Genomic DNA, 21,141 nt, shown 5'->3' with positions numbered 1-21,141 from the left:
AGCTCCTTGGCTCCTCCATTTCTCCTAACATGAAGTTGTGTAGTCTTCTTATTGCCAGTTTGGGGTTGTCTCAGCAGCTTCCTTGCCTCTCTCTACTGACAGGAAGTTGTGTAGTCCACTTATTGTCAGTGAGATGTTGTCTCAGTGGCTCCCTGGCTCCTCCCTCTCTCCGGATAGGAAATTGTGTAGCCCTCTCATTGTTAGTGTGGTGTTTTCTCAGCGGCTCTCTGGCTCCTCCCTCTTTTGTGATTTAAAGTTGTGTAGTCCTCCTATTTTTAGTGTGGTGTTTTCTCAGCTTCTCCCTGGCTCCTCCCTCTTTTCTGATTTGAAGTTGTGTAGTTCTCTCATTGGAAGTGTGGTGTCTCAGAGACTCCCTGGCTCCTCCCTCTTTTCTGATTTGAAGTTGTGTTGTCCTCTCATTGGTAGTGTGGTGTTGTCTCAGCGGCTCCCTGGCTCCTCCCTCTTTTCTGATTTGAAGTTGTGCAGTTCTCTCATTGGTAGTGTGGTATTGTCTCAGCGGCTCCCTGGCTCCTCCCTCTTTTCTGATAGGAAGTTGTGTAGTCCTCTCATTGGTAGTGTGGTGTTGTCTCCAGCTTGCAGGCTCCTCCCTCTCTCTGGACTGTAAGTTGTGTAGTCCTCTCATTGTCAGCATGTGTTGTCTCCAGCTTTCGGGCTCCTCCCTCTCTCTCATCATCTTCTGTCGTGGCTGAATCTTGTTTGTAAGCTCAAGCCCCACCCCTTAATGATGTCATCACCTCTGACCAGCCCCTCCAGCCTACATCTCTAGGTCACCAATTTCACGTACACTGCAGGGACAATTTTATGGGATCCAGATGATCAGGACTGAAGAGCGTCTGGAGGAAACCAATGTGAACAGGTACAAACTTCAGACTGTCAATACCGCAATATGGCGGCTGTATGTGAAGATCCGCGTCCTGCTCGGCCATTATGGAGGAGATCTCCAGATCAAATTCTGTTACAGAAAAAAAACATAAAGCAGCTCAGCAGACAGTATCACACATGATAGGATTAGATACAGCAGTACAGCAGACAGTATCACACATGATAGGATTAGATACAGGCGTTCAGCAGAAAGTATCACACATGATAGGATTAGATACAGCAGCTAAGCAAAGATAATTGTTCTACCCCCAGTGGTGATGTAACCTTACGAAGGCGGAGATATAACCATACGAGGGCGGAGATATAACCATACGAGGGCGGAGATATAACCATACGAGGGCGGAGATGTAACCATACGAGGGCGGAGATGTAACCATACGAAGGCGGAGATATAACCATACGAGGGCGGAGATATAACCATACGAGGGCGGTGATATAAACATACGAGGGCGGAGATATAACCATACGAGGGCGGAGCTATAACCATACGAGGGCGGAGATATAACCATATGAGGGCGGAGTTATAACCCTATGAGGACGGAGATATAGCCATATGAGGGCGGAGTTATAACCACACAAGGGCGGAGTTATAACCATACGAGGACAGAGATATAACCATACGAGGGCGGAGTTATAACCATACGGGGGCGGTGATTTAACCATACGGGGGCGGTGATGTAACCATACGAGGACGGAGATATAACCATACGAGGGCGGAGTTATAACCATACGAGGGCGGTGATTTAACCATACGGGGGCGGTGATGTAACCATACGAGGGCGGAGTTATAACCACACGAGGGCAGAGTTATAACCATATGAGGGCGGTGACAGTTTCCATCACATATAATGAGGAGCTGACGTTGCACCGACCTGTCCTTGAGGTGATAAATCGACAGCAGAAGGAAAGTGATATTGTAAACATGGCAGAACACGAGGCGAGCCGCCCCCCTCGCCCGCTATGAAGGAAGCTGTGGCAGCGCTCCAAGATACCATGATGAAGATGAACGACTCCTTAGAAGTTGGCACAGAAGTGGGAAAGACAACAGCCCCCCGCTGCTCCCGTACAGCCCGGACGTCCTCACCTTCATCACTGCTGGCAATGTGGGCAGCCGGGCAGGATCTTCAGATGGTTCCATGGTTTCCACTGGCAGCAGCAGCAGGACCACCAGACAGCAGGACCACCAGACAGCAGGACCACCAGACAGTGGGACCACCAGACAGCAGGACCACCAGACAGCAGCACCACCAGACAGCAGGACCACCAGACAGCAGGACCACCAGACAGTGGGACCACCAGACAGTGGGACCACCAGACAGCAGGACCACCAGGCATCGGGACCACCAGACAGCGGGACCACTAGACCGCGGGACCACTAGGCAGCAGGACCACCAGACAGCGGGACCACCAGGCAGCGGGACCACCAGGCAGCGGGACCACCAGAAAGCAGGACCACCAGACAGCAGCACCACCAGACAGCGGGACCACCAGGCATCGGGACCACCAGACAGCGGGACCACTAGACCGCGGGACCACTAGGCAGCAGGACCACCAGACAGCGGGACCACCAGGCAGCGGGACCACCAGGCAGCGGGACCACCAGAAAGCAGGACCACCAGACAGCAGGACCACCAGACAGCGGGACCAGATGTCACGGTGCAAGGTCATATGTGTCATTGCAGGACGGTAACATTCTCTTGACTACTGTGAAAGGTTATGAGTCCGAAGGACGGTAATAATTGTGCCCTGGAACGTTTATGTATGGGGCACCAGGAGCGTTCAGCCGGCATCGTCACTGGTGACCGGATCTGATATCTTCACGGCTACAGGACAATTCCGCCAAATATGATGCCGGCTGAACATTCCGGAATAAGACACCAAAGAGGTTAGAGGGGTCAGATCCCTGCTCCACCATAGTGTTCAACTGTATATGTGTCTTCACTGAGAATACAGCCTATCCATCACTAGAGATCAGCAGTGACATCACTGAGAATACAGCCTATCCATCACTAGAGATCAGCGGTGACATCACTGAGAATACAGCCTATCCATCACTAGAGATCAGCGGTGACATCACTGAGAATACAGCCTATCCATCACTAGAGATCAGCAGTGACATCACTGAGAATACAGCCTATCCATCACTAGAGATCAGCGGTGACATCACTGAGAATACAGCCTATCCATCACTAGAGATCAGCGGTGACATCACTGAGAATACATCCTATCCATTCACTAGAGATCAGCGGTGACATCACTGAGAATACAGCCTATCCATTCACTAGAGATCAGCGGTGACATCACTGAGAATACAGTCTATCCATCACTAGAGATTAGCGGTGACATCACTGAGAATACAGCCTATCCATCACTAGAGATCAGCGGTGACATCACTGAGAATACAGCCTATCCATCACTAGAGATCAGCAGTGACATCACTGAGAATACATCCTATCCATCACTAGAGATTAGCGGTGACATCACTGAGAATACATCCTATCCATTCACTAGAGATCAGCGGTGACATCACTGAGAATACATCCTATCCATCACTAGAGATCAGCGGTGACATCACTGAGAATACAGCCTATCCATTCACTAGAGATCAGCGGTGACATCACTGAGAATACAGCCTATCCATTCACTAGAGATCAGCAGTGACATCACTGAGAATACAGCCATTCCATTCACTAGAGATCAGCGGTGACATCACTGAGAATACAGCCTATCCATCACTAGAGATCAGCGGTGACATCACTGAGAATACAGCCTATCAATCACTAGAGATCAGCGGTGACATCACTGAGAATACAGCCTATCCATCACTAGAGATCAGCGGTGACATCACTGAGAATACAGCCTATCCATCACTAGAGATCAGCGGTGACATCACTGAGAATACATCCTATCCATTCACTAGAGATCAGCGGTGACATCACTGAGAATACAGCCTATCCATTCACTAGAGATCAGCGGTGACATCACTGAGAATACAGTCTATCCATCACTAGAGATTAGCGGTGACATCACTGAGAATACAGCCTATCCATCACTAGAGATCAGCGGTGACATCACTGAGAATACAGCCTATCCATCACTAGAGATCAGCAGTGACATCACTGAGAATACATCCTATCCATCACTAGAGATCAGCGGTGACATCACTGAGAATACAGCCTATCCATCACTAGAGATCAGCGGTGACATCACTGAGAATACAGCCTATCCATCACTAGAGATCAGCGGTGACATCACTGAGAATACAGCCTATCCATCACTAGAGATCAGCGGTGACATCACTGAGAATACATCCTATCCATTCACTAGAGATCAGCGGTGACATCACTGAGAATACAGCCTATCCATCACTAGAGATCAGCGGTGACATCACTGAGAATACAGCCTATCCATCACTAGAGATCAGCGGTGACATCACTAAGAATACAGCCTATCCATCACTAGAGATCAGCGGTGACATCACTGAGGATACAGCCTATCCATCACTAGAGATCAGCGGTGACATCACTGAGAATACATCCTATCCATCACTAGAGATCAGCGGTGACATCACTGAGAATACAGCCTATCCATCACTAGAGATCAGCAGTGACATCACTGAGAATACAGCCTATCCATTACTAGAGATTAGCGGTGACATCACTGAGAATACAGCCTATCCATCACTAGAGATCAGCGGTGACATCACTGAGAATACAGCCTATCCATCACTAGAGATCAGCGGTGACATCACTGAGAATACAGCCTATCCATCACTAGAGATAAGCGGTGACATCACTGAGAATACAGCCTATCCATCACTAGAGATCAGCAGTGACATCACTGAGAATACAGCCTATCCATCACTAGAGATCAGCAGTGACATCACTGAGAATACAGCCTATCCATCACTAGAGATCAGCGGTGACATCACTGAGAATACAGCCTATCCATCACTAGAGATCAGCGGTGACATCACTGAGAATACAGCCTATCCATCACTAGAGATCAGCGGTGACATCACTGAGAATACAGCCTATCCATCACTAGAGATCAGCGGCGACATCACTGAGAATACAGCCTATCCATCACTAGAGATCAGCGGTGACATCACTGAGAATACAGCCTATCCATCACTAGAGATCAGCAGTGACATCACTGAGAATACAGCCTATCCATCACTAGAGATCAGCGGTGACATCACTGAGAATACAGTCTATCCATCACTAGAGATCAGCGGTGACATCACTGAGAATACAGCCTATCCATCACTAGAGATCAGCGGTGACATCACTGAGAATACATCCTATCCTTCACTAGAGATCAGCGGTGACATCACTGAGAATACAGCCTATCCATCACTAGAGATCAGCGGTGACATCACTGAGAATACATCCTATCCATCACTAGAGATCAGCGGTGACATCACTGAGAATACAGCCTATCCATCACTAGAGATCAGCGGTGACATCACTGAGAATACAGCCTATCCATCACTAGAGATCAGTGGTGACATCACTGAGAATACAGCCTATGCATCACTAGAGATCAGCGGTGATCAGATAGATAACAGTATATGACTGTTCGGTGGCTGTATCCAGGCGGTATGTATTGTAGAATGGTCGTACACTTAGTTCAGGACAATATGACCCCGAGCGCCTCCCATCAGCTGCCGCCATAACTAACGCTCCTTCCTCCTCGCCGGGTAATTTATCCCCCAGAGACTTTAGTACAGTGCTGAGTACCTGGCGGTAGAAGATACTCCACTAATAATACCCCGCCGCGGATATTTACAGGCTCCCTCCTGGCTAATACACACACAGGTAGCGGTAGTTTAAGGTGCTTGCGTTTCGCCCGTCCCCGCGGCTGTAAATATGGCCGACACTTTTACGGTCTCTTTACTTCTTCACCTGGCGGTCAGTATTTCAGCTCCGGCTTTATTCCCCATCACATTTCCCTTTTTATTGTCATCCGGATCTTTTATAGGACGGAGATTGCGATGAGGTCACTTACAGCGGGAATTACCTGCAAATTAACAAAGGGGATTTTATAGGGTCCTGTTCATATGGATGTGGTGGGCGCAGCGCTCTGGGGGAATAATGGGGGAAATACAGCGAAATCCGAAATGTAACATTTTCAAACCTCCCAACTACTAGTGATAGAAAGAATGACTGGGTATAGAGCTTCACACAATAATAATGCCCCCTCTGTGCCCCTACACATCAATAATACCCCCTCTGTGCCCCTACACATCAATAATACCCCCTCTGTGCCCCTACACATCAATAATGCCCCCTCTGTGCCCCTACACATCAATAATACCCCCTCTGTGCCCCTACACATCAATAATACCCCCTCTGTGCCCCTACACATCAATAATGCCCCCTCTGTGCCCCTACACATCAATAATGCCCCCTCTGTGCCCCTACACATCAATAATGCCACCTCTGTGCCCCTACACATCAATAATGCCCCCTCTGTGCCCCTACACATCAATAATGCCCCCTCAGTGCCCCTACAAATCAATAATACCCCCTCTGTGCCCCTACACATCAATAATGCCCCCTCTGTGCCCCTACACATCAATAATGCCCCCTCTGTGCCCCTACAGATCAATAATACCCCCTCTGAGCCTCCACACATCAATAATACCCCCTCTGAGCCTCAACACATCAATAATACCCCTTCTGTGCCCCCACACATCAATAATACCCCTTCTGTGCCCCTAAATATCAATAATACCCCCTTTGTACCCCCACACATCAATAATACCCCCTCTGTGCCCCCACACATTAATAATACCCCCTCTGTGCCCCTACATACTAATAATAACCCTCTGTGCCCCTACATACTAATAATACCCCCTCTGTGCCCCTATGCATCAATAATACCCCCTCTGTGCCCCCACACATCAATAATGCTCTCTCTGTGCCCCTACATACTAATAATAACCCTCTGTGCCCCTACATACTAATAATACCCCCTCTGTGCCCCTACACATAAATAATGCCCCCTCTGTGCCCCTACACATCAATAATACCCCCTCTGTGCCCCCACACATCAATAATACCCCCTCTGTGCCCCTACACATCAATAATACCCCCTCTGTGCCCATACACATCAATAATACCCCCTCTGTGCCCCCACACATCAATAATGCCACCTCTGTGCCCCTACAGATCAATAATACCCCCTCTGTGCCCCCACACATTAATAATACCCCCTCTGTGCCCCCACACATCAATAATGCCCCCTCTGAGCCTCCACACATCAATAATACCCCCTCTGTGCCCCCACACATCAATAATGCCCCCTCTGAGCCTCCACAAATCAATAATGTCCACCTTTGTGCCCACACATAATAATAATAATGCCCCCTATGCACCAATAAAATGAAATACATTTGTTCCCCTCTCCCCATTCCCACACTGAGTGTCCGGTCGTCCTCGGCTGTCCTGGTCTCAGGTGTTACCCCGCACCCTTGCTGACCTGTCCGGCAGCCCCCCCCCCAGTGTCCCCGGGGCCCATTGTATTTGTTTCCCCCCTGTACATATTATAAAATGTCTTGTTGCTTTAAGAATTATACCATGTGATATGTCACGTGATTGTTACCCAGGAGGTACCAGTGACCAGGTGACCTCAGGAGTGACCTATGGGCTCCCTGCTGGTCTCCCCCATATAATGACCTATGGGCTCCCTGCTGGTCTCCCCATATAATGACCTATGTGCTCCCTGCTGGTCTCCCCCATATAATGACCTATGTGCTCCCTGCTGGTCCCCCCCCATATAATGACCTATGGGCCCCCTGCTGGTCTCCCCCATATAATGACCTATGTGCTCCCTGCTGGTCTCCCCATATAATGACCTATGTGCTCCCTGCTGGTCTCCCCATATAATGACCTATGTGCTCCCTGCTGGTCTCCCCCATATAATGACCTATGGGCTCCCTGCAGGTCTCCCCCATATAATGACCTATGTGCTCCCTGCTGGTCTCCCCATATAATGACCTATGTGCTCCCTGCTGGTCTCCCCCATATAATGACCTATGGGCTCCCTGCTGGTCTCCCCATATAATGACCTATGGGCTCCCTGCTGGTCTTCCCCATATAATGACCTATGGGCTCCCTGCTGGTCTCCCCCATATAATGACCTATGGGCTCCCTGCTGGTCTCCCCATATAATGACCTATGTGCTCCCTGCTGGTCTCCCCCATATAAGTCCTGGGTGGAGCTTCTCTCTCTTCTGCTGAGGTCCAGTGCAGTCTTGTCTAGTGTGTGTGTCCAGAGTGTTGGAGACCTCAAAGTCCAGTCCTGCAGCCGCCATCAAGTCAAGTAAGATAAAGTCACAGCTTTATGAGTCAAGTCAGTCCCTGTCATCTGTCAGCGTGGTCTGCATTCAATTGTTCAGTCCTACTACAAGTCCCAGCAAGCCCTTAAGGTCTCTGCATCACTGGTCACCTCCGTGGGCCCTGGCTGAACTGTAAAGAATTGACCATCTGTCTACCCTCAGTAAAGCTACCGATATCCGTAACTTGGCGTCGGAGTCTTTATTGCCCCCGTACCTGGCCCAGGATCCAGCGGTATAGCTTTGGGTGGTTTAAGACTAAACCACGCCCTGGGGTCACAAATACAAGGGGTTAATGCCGCCTGCCCCTAGGGTACTAACATCTGCCCTCATCACACCCCGTTACCACACATGTCAATGTGCGCTGTGCCCATGGTAATATGCCGGCCACGTCCAAATGTGAGTTCAAGGAGAGTTTAGGCAGCAGCCGGGCGGAATGTGAAGCAGGAAAACAACCGCAATCTATCTGTAAAATAACACAGGTGGAGTATAATAGGGAAAGCGCCTCATTGTAGAGCGGCAATAAGGGACATTCAGCTCCGAAAACAAAGATTTCCAATTTCCCTTTTAAATGCAGAATTGTTGAAAAGTAGAAGATCCATTACAGAGGAGACGGGAGCCACATGTGTACCATAGGAACCCAATAGACTTATGGGAATGGAGATTACAGCCTTTATTTGTGCTCAGGGCTTACATTCGGGCTTGTAAAGGCAAGGACTGAAACACAACTATGCAAACCATAACGTTGACTTACCAAGCGGCTTGCGTTGTTCCGTACTTGTGATTGCACCTTGCATACAAACCTATGTACTTATATCAATAAATGACTGGCAAAGCGGTTGAATTGTGCCCGAAACCGCGTATGAGGGCACGCCTATAGAGGGCAAAAAATCAAGAAGTAGAGTTGATAACATCCCTAACCATAATAACCAAAATTCGTCATGCCTATCTTCCCCCAAACTGTACATGCTAGACTCAAGGAACCAAGAGAGTTGTGCCTGTCGGCTGGCGACCACCTGAGGCAGTGTCTGACACGGAGAGAATATGTTGGAGACGCCTACTGCGTCACGGCCCAGCCCTGGAACGGGGCCTGACTACGTGCTAGCTGATTCGTTCATATTGGCATGCTCACTATGTAATTGCCGAAAAGGGGAACCGATAGAGCTTGCCGGGCAACACGTCCTCCTGTCCCTGCTATTTTAAGAGTGGCAAAAATTCATTGTGTAGAGATATGAAGAGTTGGCTGGACTGTACTGTGAGCCATGTCCTGCCCTGCCAATATACCGTCCCGAATATAGTCTCCGAGGTAATGACCAGTAGCGAACGACGGGCCTCCCAGCCCTGATCACGCTTGTATTCTCGACAGATACCAGTAACAAATTAAGCCTAAGGACCGCCATGCCTGCAGACAGGCATCAACAGAACCACTGCGTCCGCAGACAAGACCGGCCTCTACACGACTATCGAGCCTGTAGATTCTGACAGGTCCTGCATGCTTTCATGCCTGTGGAAGGCCTATATGTGACTGTCGTACCTGTAACCTGACAGGTCTCGCATACCCTTGTGCCTGTGGATGTGACAGGTCTCTGCAATACTGCTGTGCCTGGAAAGGCAGTCTGACTCGAACCTCGTGCCTGTGGCGTGACAGGTCTAAGAGTGCCCTCGTGTCTGTGGAAGAGATAGCTGTTAATGTGATGCTGACATGCGCGGACAAGACAGATTGATGCGTGAAATAAACCGCCTATGAGTCATGACATAGTAACTCTACGACCTGTGTTTGGGGAAATACCGATGAAGCCTATTAATCTCCCTGCAGACGTGGCAGGTGGAGATGGTATGCAACCCCTGGGTTCATATTCATTTTTATTTGAATTATTATTATTATTATTTATTTATTTATTTTTTATTATTTTTTTTTTTTTATTTTTTTTTTTTATTTATTTATTTATTTTTTTTATATATATATATATTTTTTTTTTTTCTACTGCGGGAGTGAATGGCAGCTTCGAGCCTGGCATGATGTATGCGTGGTGACGCGAGATGAGGCTAAGCTGTGAAACTATGCTGTGGTGCTGAAGAAGAGTCAGAACAGCCTACGCAGGGGTCCCCACTGAAACCGTGTCAGCCAGCCGGCTGACCCACATACCTAAGTGTATCGAGTCATGTTGCACTGAAGCAGAGTCAGGAACAACAGACTTCACCAGGACCCCGACTGAAAAGAGTCCAACCTGAGGAACTTGGTGGGTGAGAGGACGCGCGAGGCTCTGACGACGTGTCAGTAGCAGCGTCAGTGTGTGATGCGAGTAACTGTAGTAAGCAACAAAGAGGTGAAAGTGAAACATGGATCATCGGGTACGTGTTGCGACGTACATATATAAGAGTGTGCATGCTTCCTTTTTATTTTTTATTTATTTATTTATTTTTTAGCGGGAGTGAAAGACCGCTGAGTGCCTGACATGATGTATGCCTGGTGTCGTGAAAATGAGACTAAGTGTATGCTGTTGCGCTGAAGAAGAGTCAGAACAGCATACGCAGGGGCCCCCACTGACGACGTGTCAGCCAACGGTTGACCCACTGCCTATGTGTGACGAGTCATATTGCACTGAAGCAGAGTCAGGAACAACGGACTTTACCAGGACCCCGACTGGAGCGAGTCGGACCTGGGAACTTGGTGGGTGAGAGGACGCGCGAGGCTCTGAAGACGTGTCAGTAGCAGCGTCGGTGTGTAGAACGAGTAACTGTGGTAAGCAAACAAGAGTGATGAAGTGACATGGAAACAGTGGGTACGTGTCGAGAAGTACATGCGTGAGTGTACATGTTTCCCATTCTTTTATGTTATTATTATTTATTTATTTTTTAAAGTGTGTGTGATCTGACGGTGTGTATAACCATGGCTGCTCGGCGCAACCCCCTGGGGGCATGAGGGCTACGCCCACCATCCGTGTTTCGTGGTGTCGTAGCTCTGAAGGAGTGTCAGTAGCAGCCACCGTGAAGTGCTGTCCCCTGCAGGCGTGGCAGGTGTGATGAGGAAACCTATGTGTCGTGATGTTGTATTCAGAAGACATGACAGTAACAAGGAATGGGAAGCGGCTCTTCCTGCAGGACGTGGCAGGTGGAGTGGGTGTACACCACTTGTGTCGTGGCATGAAATGTGCAAAATGACGTGTCCGCAACAACAATAACCGTTTAGGACAAGCTAGGTGACTGGCGAGCATAGCAAGACGCGGATGCTTGGCTGAGACTGAGCAGTTACTATGGTAACTTGAATGTGGCATGTCAACTACAGGGACCAACCGCCGGTACCGCCATGTGCAGGGTAACTATATGTGACTGTACAGTGCCACCTGAGAGTATCTGAACCGTGAGAAGTTTACGAGCGTGAGTGTGGTGTGCCGAGTGAGGTTGCACGTATGAAACAGTAGTAGCTATGAGCAAAGTGTGGCAACACAGTGAGGAGCTAGACACGACGATGGTTGTGAGTGTGCGTTCCGTGCAAGCCGCGAGCGCCTGAAATTGACGCAGCGGCACATGTGAGTGCGAAATGACCATGATGGGCACGGTGTGGTGCTGCAATTGTGAACGTCTGGCACTACGACTGTATTCACAGTATGTGGCGTGATGTACGTATGTGCTGCGTGTAAAACGGAACTGTACCCACTGCATGGAACTATCATGAACTGTGACCGTACTACCGCTGCACTCGCAGCATAACCATTGTGAGCGTGTGTGCTATATGCGACAATGTGACTGTACTCCCTGCATGTGACAGAGTGAGCGTGTGTACTGTGTGATACTACTGTACCCACTATGTGCGACTGGGCGTGTGAATTGAATGCAACAACAACTGTACTCACTGTAAATGACACCAAGAGCGTACATACCGTACACGGAACCCCAACTGTACCTATTGTATGTGAGACTGTGAGCGAGTATTAGTACAATGAAGTGACTGTGCTTGCGGCAAGTGACCCTGAACTTGAGTAACCTGTGAATGACTTGCTGTACCCACTGCATGAAGCACTATGACGTGTGTGCTCTATACAACACTATAACTGTATGCCCTGCGTGTGCCGCTAAGAGCGCCTGTTGTGCAGGATGAAATTTCTGAATGTTTATACGTGGTGTGAAATGCATGCGCGTAGGTTCAGTAAGAACAGCGGGCGGTGTAGTACTGACATTGCGTAAGAGTGGTGAATGTTGTGACTGTATGAACCGTATACGTGTTGTGTGCGGTGTGAAACCATGAGTACATGTATCGTGAGAAGCTACGTGTGGAACGGTCTAGGAGTGACTGCATGGTATGAGTGCTGAGAGTAGGTGCATGGTGGAAAACGCTAAGGAGATGGCACAGAATGAGATGGCAAGGGTGACTGCAAGGTATGAGCGCCTGGTGACAGTGCAATATCAATGATATGAGTGACTGTGCAGTAAGACGCTATGAGTGAGCGGACTGCAAGAAGCTGTGGGCGACTGCCTGGTATGACGCTTATGAGCGGCTGCATGGTGAACCTATGAGTGAGTGCACGTTGTGAATGCTACGAGTGACTGCACGGCAGAACGCTGTGCGTGAACTGTGACGGAATAATGCTAAGAGTGCCTATACGGTATGAAGCTAGGAGTGGCTGCACAGTGAGGGACGTAGTGAGTGACTGTACGGCATGGAAGCTGAGAGTGACTGCATGGTGTGAAAGCTGTGAGTGACTGCGCCGTACGTAAAAAGCTATGAGTGACTGCACGGTGTGAAAGCTATGAAAAGACTGTACGGTGTGGATGCTATGAGTGACAGAAACGGTGTGGATGCTATGAGTGACTGCATGGTGTAAAGCTGTGAGTGACTGCGCAGTATGTAAAAAGCTATGAGTGACTGCACAGTGTGAAAGCTATGAAAAGACTGTACGGTGTGGATGCTATGAGTGGCTGCATGGTGTGGATGCTATGAGTGACTGGACGACGTAAGAGCCAGGTGACTGTCAGGTAAGAAAGCTGAGTGACTGTACAGAAAGAAATCTAAGGGCGACTGCGCAGAAAGAATGTTATGAGTGACTGAACGGCACAACGCTTGTGCGCAGGCTGCGAGGCATGGCCGCTACGTAAAGAGTCGACCCCCACCAACCTGGGCCGAGGTGGCCCTGGTACCGAAAGGAAAGCCTGGGTGTAAAAGTGGAGGAGGGGAAATGCAGAGGAGACTCCCCCTATGGCATCCAGCTGCCCGGTGGCCGCGGGGAGCCAAGCCCTTGAATGGTGCAGGGGTGCCGCCAGTCCCCCTACTGTTGGGAAGCCAGAGTGATCCACCCGGCCAACTTGTTATTTATACATTTACTTGTTTGTTTTGACATATTTATTACTATTATTATAAAAAATTTTTTTTTTTTTTTTTTTTTCACGTTTTGGCTCCGCCCCCTCGCACCCCACGGCCCGGCGGCGCCGCCCCCGGCAGCCGGGGAGAACGCCGCATCCTGCCGACCGGGACCACGGGGAGCGAGGAGGCGGAAAAGAGCCCGGCGTGCGGACCGGACCGGGCACCCTGCTGGACGTGGGCTCCGCCCCCTCCCGCGGCCGAGGGGGAGACCCGGGTCGAAGCCAGGTGAGGGCCCGGCGAGCACCTGGATGGCGGTGGGCCCCGCCCCCCCCGTGGCCCAGCGGATACGCTCCGGAGCGTGGGGACGTTGGTCTCGCCGCTCGGGCCCCCGGGAGTGGGGGGGGGGGTACTCTTGGGGAAGCAATCTGGGCCCCTGGCAGAGGCTCTGACTATGTCCGCCGCCTGCGGCCGCCCGCTCCTCCGTGTCTCGCCCGGCCCAGTAGAGTGACACGGCAAAAAGGGGGCGGCAGGGGGCCTCGCGGAGGGTGGCGAGGGGACCTGAGTGGGGCAACCGGGGACGGAGCTCCGGTCCTCTCCGGTAACCTGGAGCGTGTGGTGGTACCTGACTGAGACATAAGGCCGGAGACCCGGTTTCTCGTGGTGGGACCTCTGCACGCTGGACGACCGCCGAAGTGCCTGAAAACCACGTACGCCCCGCCTGTGTGTTGCAGGGGCGTTTAATAGTGGTGCCTCCAGCAAGACCCCGCCTCTAGGTGCAGGGGGGCGTGGGAATTCACACCCCCTCGCACAAATTCAGCCAAATAGGCTTCCTACATGGCATTTATCTCTGGGGTTTTCTTCATCTTGGGTTCATTTTCTGACACCTTCACCCAGTCCTATGTCCCTTCTGCTCCGCAAGGGTGATAGTCAGTACCTGGTTCCCCCAGACATGATGCTGCCCCCACCATGATCACTGTAGGCATGGTATTGGGCAGGTGATGGGCAGTGGCTGGTTTCCTCCAGACATGATGCTGCCCCCACCATGATCACTGTAGGGATGGTATTGGGCAGGTGATGGGCAGTACCTGGTTTCCTCCAGACATGATGCTGCCCCCACCATGATCACTGTAGGGATGGTATTGGGCAGGTGATGGGCAGTGCCTGGTTTCCCCCAGACATGATGCTGCCCCCACCATGATCACTGTAGAGATGGTATTGGGCAGGTGATGGGCAGTACCTGGTTTCCCCCAGACATGATGCTGCCCCCACCATGACCACCGTAGGGATCGTATTGGGCAGGTGATGGGCAGTGCCTGGTTTCCTCCTGACATGATGCTGCCCCCACCATGATCACTGTAGGGATGGTATTGGGCAGGTGATGGGCAGTACCTGGTTCCCCCCAGACATGATGCTGCCCCCACCATGATCACTGTAGAGATGGTATTGGGCAGGTGATGGGCAGTACCTGGTTCCCCCCAGACATGATGCTGCCCCCACCATGATCACTGTAGAGATGGTATTGGGCAGGTGATGGGCAGTACCTGGTTCCCCCCAGACATGATGCTGCCCCCACCATGTTCACTGTAGGGATGGTATTGGGCAGGTGATGTGTAATTTTTACTGAGAAGCGCACTGCATAGAGAGTGAAGCCCCGAAAATGTTTGTAATTTTTATTTCAAAATTTTGCACCACAAATATTTTATTTTTGGTTTCAACGTAGATTTTGTGGACAAATTTTGCGTCTTAAAGGGGTACTCCACCCCCAGGTACCCCCGCGATCTCTGCTGCGGCACCCCAGACATCCAGTGCATGGCGCAAACTATGCTCCGTAGAGATCGCAGGGGGTCCATAGCGGCTGGACCCCCCCAATCAGACATCTTATCCCCTATCCTTTGGTCTAGGGGCAGAGAACCCCTTTATGGGAAGAAGAGAATGTCCATGCACATAGCTACTTAGAAGGAGACACAATACTTGACCCTAAATACAGGGAATCAAAGGGGATGAGTCTGATGGTCGTCCATCTCGATATATTATTCCCGCCATCTCTGCGGAGACATAAGAGGAAACTACTGAGCGTCTGAACACGGGGGACATGGTGTCAGCACATGCAGAATGCTTACCTTGTACCTCCTCCAGTTACCAGCTCGGTGTCTCTGACTCAGCAGCGGGGGGTTAAATTGCTGAGTATGTGGCACTGCTTCTAGCCTGTGAGTGCGGCCTATTACCACGCTGCGCCTCCGGGCCCCAGAGGGTATGCGCCATTGTGGAATCCTTTATACCGAGGAACAATAATAACAAAGTCACAAAGATTTCTCTCCGTAAACTTTTAATGGTTCCTATAAAATCTCAGCTAAAAATGAGGAACGTCAGCAGAAAAGATCCTGATTTATGGAAGATACAATATGAGCGATTATAAAGTCATGTACTTCAATGGAGACACGATATATCAGCACAATAATAACAACATCACATACGTTACTATATAATTACACCACCTACCTGTAAAATCTATTAGGAAACTTCTCAAATACTGCTTCTATATACAAGAATATAACTACTATAATACTGCTCCTATATACAAGAATATAACTACTATAATACTGCTCCTATATACAAGAATATAACTACTATAATACTGCTCCTGTATACAAGAATATAACTACTATAATACTGCTCCTATATACAAGAATATAACTACTATAATACTGCTCCTATATACAAGAATATAACTACTATAATACTGCTCCCTATATACAAGAATATAACTACTATAATACTGCTCCTGTATACAAGAATATAACTACTATAATACTGCTCCTATATACAAGAATATAACTACTATAATACTGCTCCTATATACAAGAATATAACTACTATAATACTGCTCCTATATACAAGAATATAACTACTATAATACTGCTCCTATATACAAGAATATAACTACTATAATACTGCTCCTATATACAAGAATATAACTACTATAATACTGCTCCTATATACAAGAATATAACTACTATAATACTGCTCCCTATGTATAAGAATATAGCTACTATAATACTGCTCCTATATACAAGAATATAACTACTATAATACTGCTCCTATATACAAGAATATAACTACTATAATACTGCTCCTATATACAAGAATATAACTACTATAATACTGCTCCTATATACAAGAATATAACTACTATAATACTGCCTCCTATATACAAGAATATAACTACTATAATACTGCTCCTATATGCAAGAATATAACTACTATAATACTGCTCCTATATGCAAGAATATAACTACTATAATACTGCTATATACAAGAATATAACTACTATAATACTGCTCCTATATGCAAGAATATAAGTACTATAATACTGCTCCTATATGCAAGAATATAACTACTATAATACTGCTATATACAAGAATATAACTACTATAATACTGCTCCTATATACAAGAATATAACTACTATAATACTGCTCCTATATACAAGAATATATCTACTATAATACTGCTCATATACACAAGAATATAACTACTATAATACTGCCCCCTATATACAAGAATATAACTACTATAATACTGCTTCTATATACAAGAATATATCTACTATAATACTGCTTCTATATACAAGAATATATCTACTATAATACTGCCTCCTATATACAAGAATATAACTACTACAATACTGCCTCCTATACACAAGAATATAACTACTACAATACTGCTCCTATATACAAGAATATAACTACTACAATACTGCTCCTATATACAAGAATATAACTACTATAATACTGCTCCTATCTACAAGAATATAACTACTACAATACTGCTCCTATCTACAAGAATATAACTACTACAATACTGCCCCCTATATAAAAGAAGATAACTACTATAATACTGCTATATACAAGAATATAACTACTATAATACTGCTCCTATATGCAAGAATATAAGTACTATAATACTGCTCGTATATGCAAGAATATAACTACTATAATACTGCTATATACAAGAATATAACTACTATAATACTGCTCCTATATACAAGAATATAACTACTATAATACTGCTTCTATATACAAGAATATAACTACTATAATACTGCTCCTATATACAAGAATATATCTACTATAATACTGCTCATATATACAAGAATATAACTACTATAATACTGTCCCCTATATACAAGAATATAACTACTATAATACTGCTTCTATATACAAGAATATATCTACTATAATACTGCCTCCTATATACAAGAATATAACTACTACAATACTGCCTCCTATACACAAGAATATAACTACTACAATACTGCCCCCTATATACAAGAATATAACTACTACAATACTGCCCCTATATACAAGAATATAACTACTATAATACTGCCCCTATATACAAGAATATAACTACTATAATACTGCCCCTATATACAAGAATATAACTACTATAATACTGCCTCTATATACAAGAATATATCTACTATAATACTGCTCCTATCTACAAGAATATAACTACTACAATACTGCTCCTATATACAAGAATATAACTACTATAATACTGCCCCTATATACAAGAATATAACTACTATAATACTGCCTCTATATACAAGAATATATCTACTATAATACTGCTCCTATCTACAAGAATATAACTACTACAATACTGCTCCTATCTACAAGAATATAACTACTACAATACTGCCCCCTATATACAAGAATATAACTACTATAATACTGCTCCTATATACAAGAATATAACTACTATAATACTGCTCCTATATACAAGAATATAACTACTATAATACTGCCTCCTATATACAAGAATATAACTACTATAATACTGCTCCTATATACAAGAATATAACTACTATAATACTGCTCCTATATACAAGAATATAACTACTATAATACTGCTCCTATATACAAGAATATAACTACTATAATACTGCTCCTATATACAAGAATATAACTACTATAATACTGCCTCCTATATATATATATATATTGTGTACTGTATTTACTGTAGATACATTTTTGATTATTGCAACAATAAATAACTTTGCCTGACAACTTGTTTTTTTGTTTGTTTGCTTTGCTCCAAACTTTGACTTCTGTTTGTTTTTGTCTTTTTAAATGGCGCCCATAGCTCTTTGGCGCAGTCTTTTAGATTGACAGCTTTTAGCGCCGATGCGTTAAATTTTTAGAAAATTCAATTTATTATTTAGGAAGCCTGATATAAGCGGCCACATTATTTATAATTACCCCATGTGTCCTCCTTATTGCCCGTACATGTTCCGTACATGTATCTGCAGTCGTTCTTCCTGTGCGTCGCGGGGCGGTACGTTTAGGGTGCAGTCACACCACATTTTTTGCAATGCCGTTCTCGTATACATTTTTCAATTTGAAATCCGTATGGAACTGTATTGAAAACCATACGCCAAACGACGCATCCGGTTGCATCCATTTTGCGTCTTGTACGGTTTTGTCCGTTTTTTTTCCCGTACCCAAAAACGTAGCCTACCATGGTTTTTGGTCCGGGTGAAAAACCGTAATTAAACTGTATACGTTTTTTTGTTTAACATAGGAGTCAATGGGAACCATAGAGAATTGTCTGTGCGGACGGTTCCATACGGTTTTTGACTTTGGACAGTGTTTTTCTTGGAATTGCAATCAAACAAGTGAAACTTTATTCATAATGGAGTGAAAAATTAAAAACGTATACGGGTTTTTTCTTAAAAAACGGATGACACCGGATGTCATTTTTCAATCCGTATACGGAAACGTGGTGTGAATGCAGCTTTACTCTATAAATCTGCCGCAGACCGTTTCTCTCTCTCCGTTTCTGGATTTCGTCGTCGAGGAGGCGAGCTCTGAACCTGTCTGCGGCATCGGAGCGGTATTAATGAACGCGCCGATCCCTCGGGGACAAGTACTTTAATAAGAAGTGAAAGGTCAACAGGAGAGAGAAACAAATGAAACGGCTGCGAATCAATGGAATATCTTAACTTAATCCACAGCGGGATAATCAAAAACCCATTACCGACCATCTCTTCATTAAAGGGGCGTTCCTTCCGCTCACTAATGCCTCGGTAAACACGCCGGCTGCAACCTAACTTTAACCCTGTAGTGGCCGGCCTGACATTGAGGTGGCGTCTGTGGAGGGCTGTGGATGGTACGGAAGGAAACACGTCCCAGCAATGTAGACTGTGCATTATCTAGTACTGTGTTTGCTAACCAGCAGGCCTACTGCTCTTGCAAAACTACAACTCCCAGCATGCCCGGACAGCCGAAGGCTGTCCGGGCATGCTGGGAGTTGTAGTTTTGCAACAGCTGGAGGCACCCTGGTTTCAAATCCTGCATTAAAACAGTGATTTTCTGAAGGTTTGATTGGTGCTCACATGACCCAGTTAGAGTAATGAGCTGCATTCGTGCAACGGCTGTCCGGGCATGCTGGGAGTTGTAGTTTTGCAACAGCTGGAGGCACCCTGGTTTCAAATCCTGCATTACACAAAGCGATTTTCTGAAGGTTTGATTGGTGATCACATGACCCAGTTACAGTAATGAACTGCATTAGTGCAACGGCTGTCCGGGCATGCTGGGAGTTGTAGTTTTGCAACAGCTGGAGGCACCCTGATTTCAAATCCTGCATTAAAACAGTGATTTTCTGAAGGTTTGATTGGTGCTCACATGACCCAGTTAGAGTAATGAGCTGCATTCGTGCAACGGCTGTCCGGGCATGCTGGGAGTTGTAGTTTTGCAACAGCTGGAGGCACCCTGGTTTCAAATCCTGCATTACACAAAGCGATTTTCTGAAGGTTTGATTGGTGATCACATGACCCAGTTACAGTAATGAACTGCATTCGTGCAACGGCTATCAGGGCATGCTGGGAGTTGTAGTTTTGCAACAGCTGGAGGCACCCTGGTTTCAAATCCTGCATTAAAACAGTGATTTTCTGAAGGTTTGATTGGTGCTCACATGACCCAGTTAGAGTAATGAGCTGCATTCGTGCAATGGCTGTCAGAACATGTTGGGAGTTGGAGTTTTGCAACAGCTGGAGGCACCCTGGTTGGAAACCCTGCATTACACACAGTGATTTTCTGAAGGTTTGATTGGTACTCACGTGACCCAGTTACAGTAATGAACTGCATTCATGCAACGGCTGTCAGGGCATGCTGGGAATTGGAGTTTTGCAACAGCTGGAGGCACTGTTATAAACAGTCCTGTGTGCTGAACTGAAAACATCAGAGTCAACAGACACCCTGGTTGGAAACCCTACATTACACACAGTGATTTTCTGAGGGTCAGACAGGTGATCACATGACCCAGTTACAGTAATGAGCTGCATTCATGCAACGGCTGTCCGAGCATGCTGGGAGTTGTAGTTTTGCAACAGCTGGAGGCACCCTGTTTTCAAATCCTGCATTACACAAAGTGATTTTCTGAAGGTTTCATTGGTGATCACATGACCCAGTTACAGTAATGAACTGCATTCATGCAACGGCTGTCAGGGCATGCTGGGAGTTATAGTTTTGCAACAGCTGGAGGCACCCTGGTTGGAAACCCTGCATTACACAAAGTGATTTTCTGAAGGTTTGA

The 21,141-nt window shown here is 46.8% G+C and overlaps 1 long non-coding RNA gene across 1 annotated transcript in view; it reads right to left on the bottom strand.

Moving 5' to 3' along the window:
• Positions 1–784: 784 nt before the first annotated feature.
• Positions 785–21,141, bottom strand: part of LOC130293669 (uncharacterized) — a 98,684-nt gene continuing 78,327 nt past the window's right edge. The window contains exon 3 of the long non-coding RNA XR_008848259.1: positions 785–973. This is a non-coding gene — a long non-coding RNA (uncharacterized LOC130293669). The remainder of the gene's footprint in view (positions 974–21,141) is intronic.

The sequence above is a fragment of the Hyla sarda genome, chromosome 10, assembly GCF_029499605.1.
Source record: "Hyla sarda isolate aHylSar1 chromosome 10, aHylSar1.hap1, whole genome shotgun sequence".
Taxonomy (NCBI): domain Eukaryota; kingdom Metazoa; phylum Chordata; class Amphibia; order Anura; family Hylidae; genus Hyla; species Hyla sarda.
This window is presented reverse-complemented; position numbering and strand designations above follow the sequence as displayed.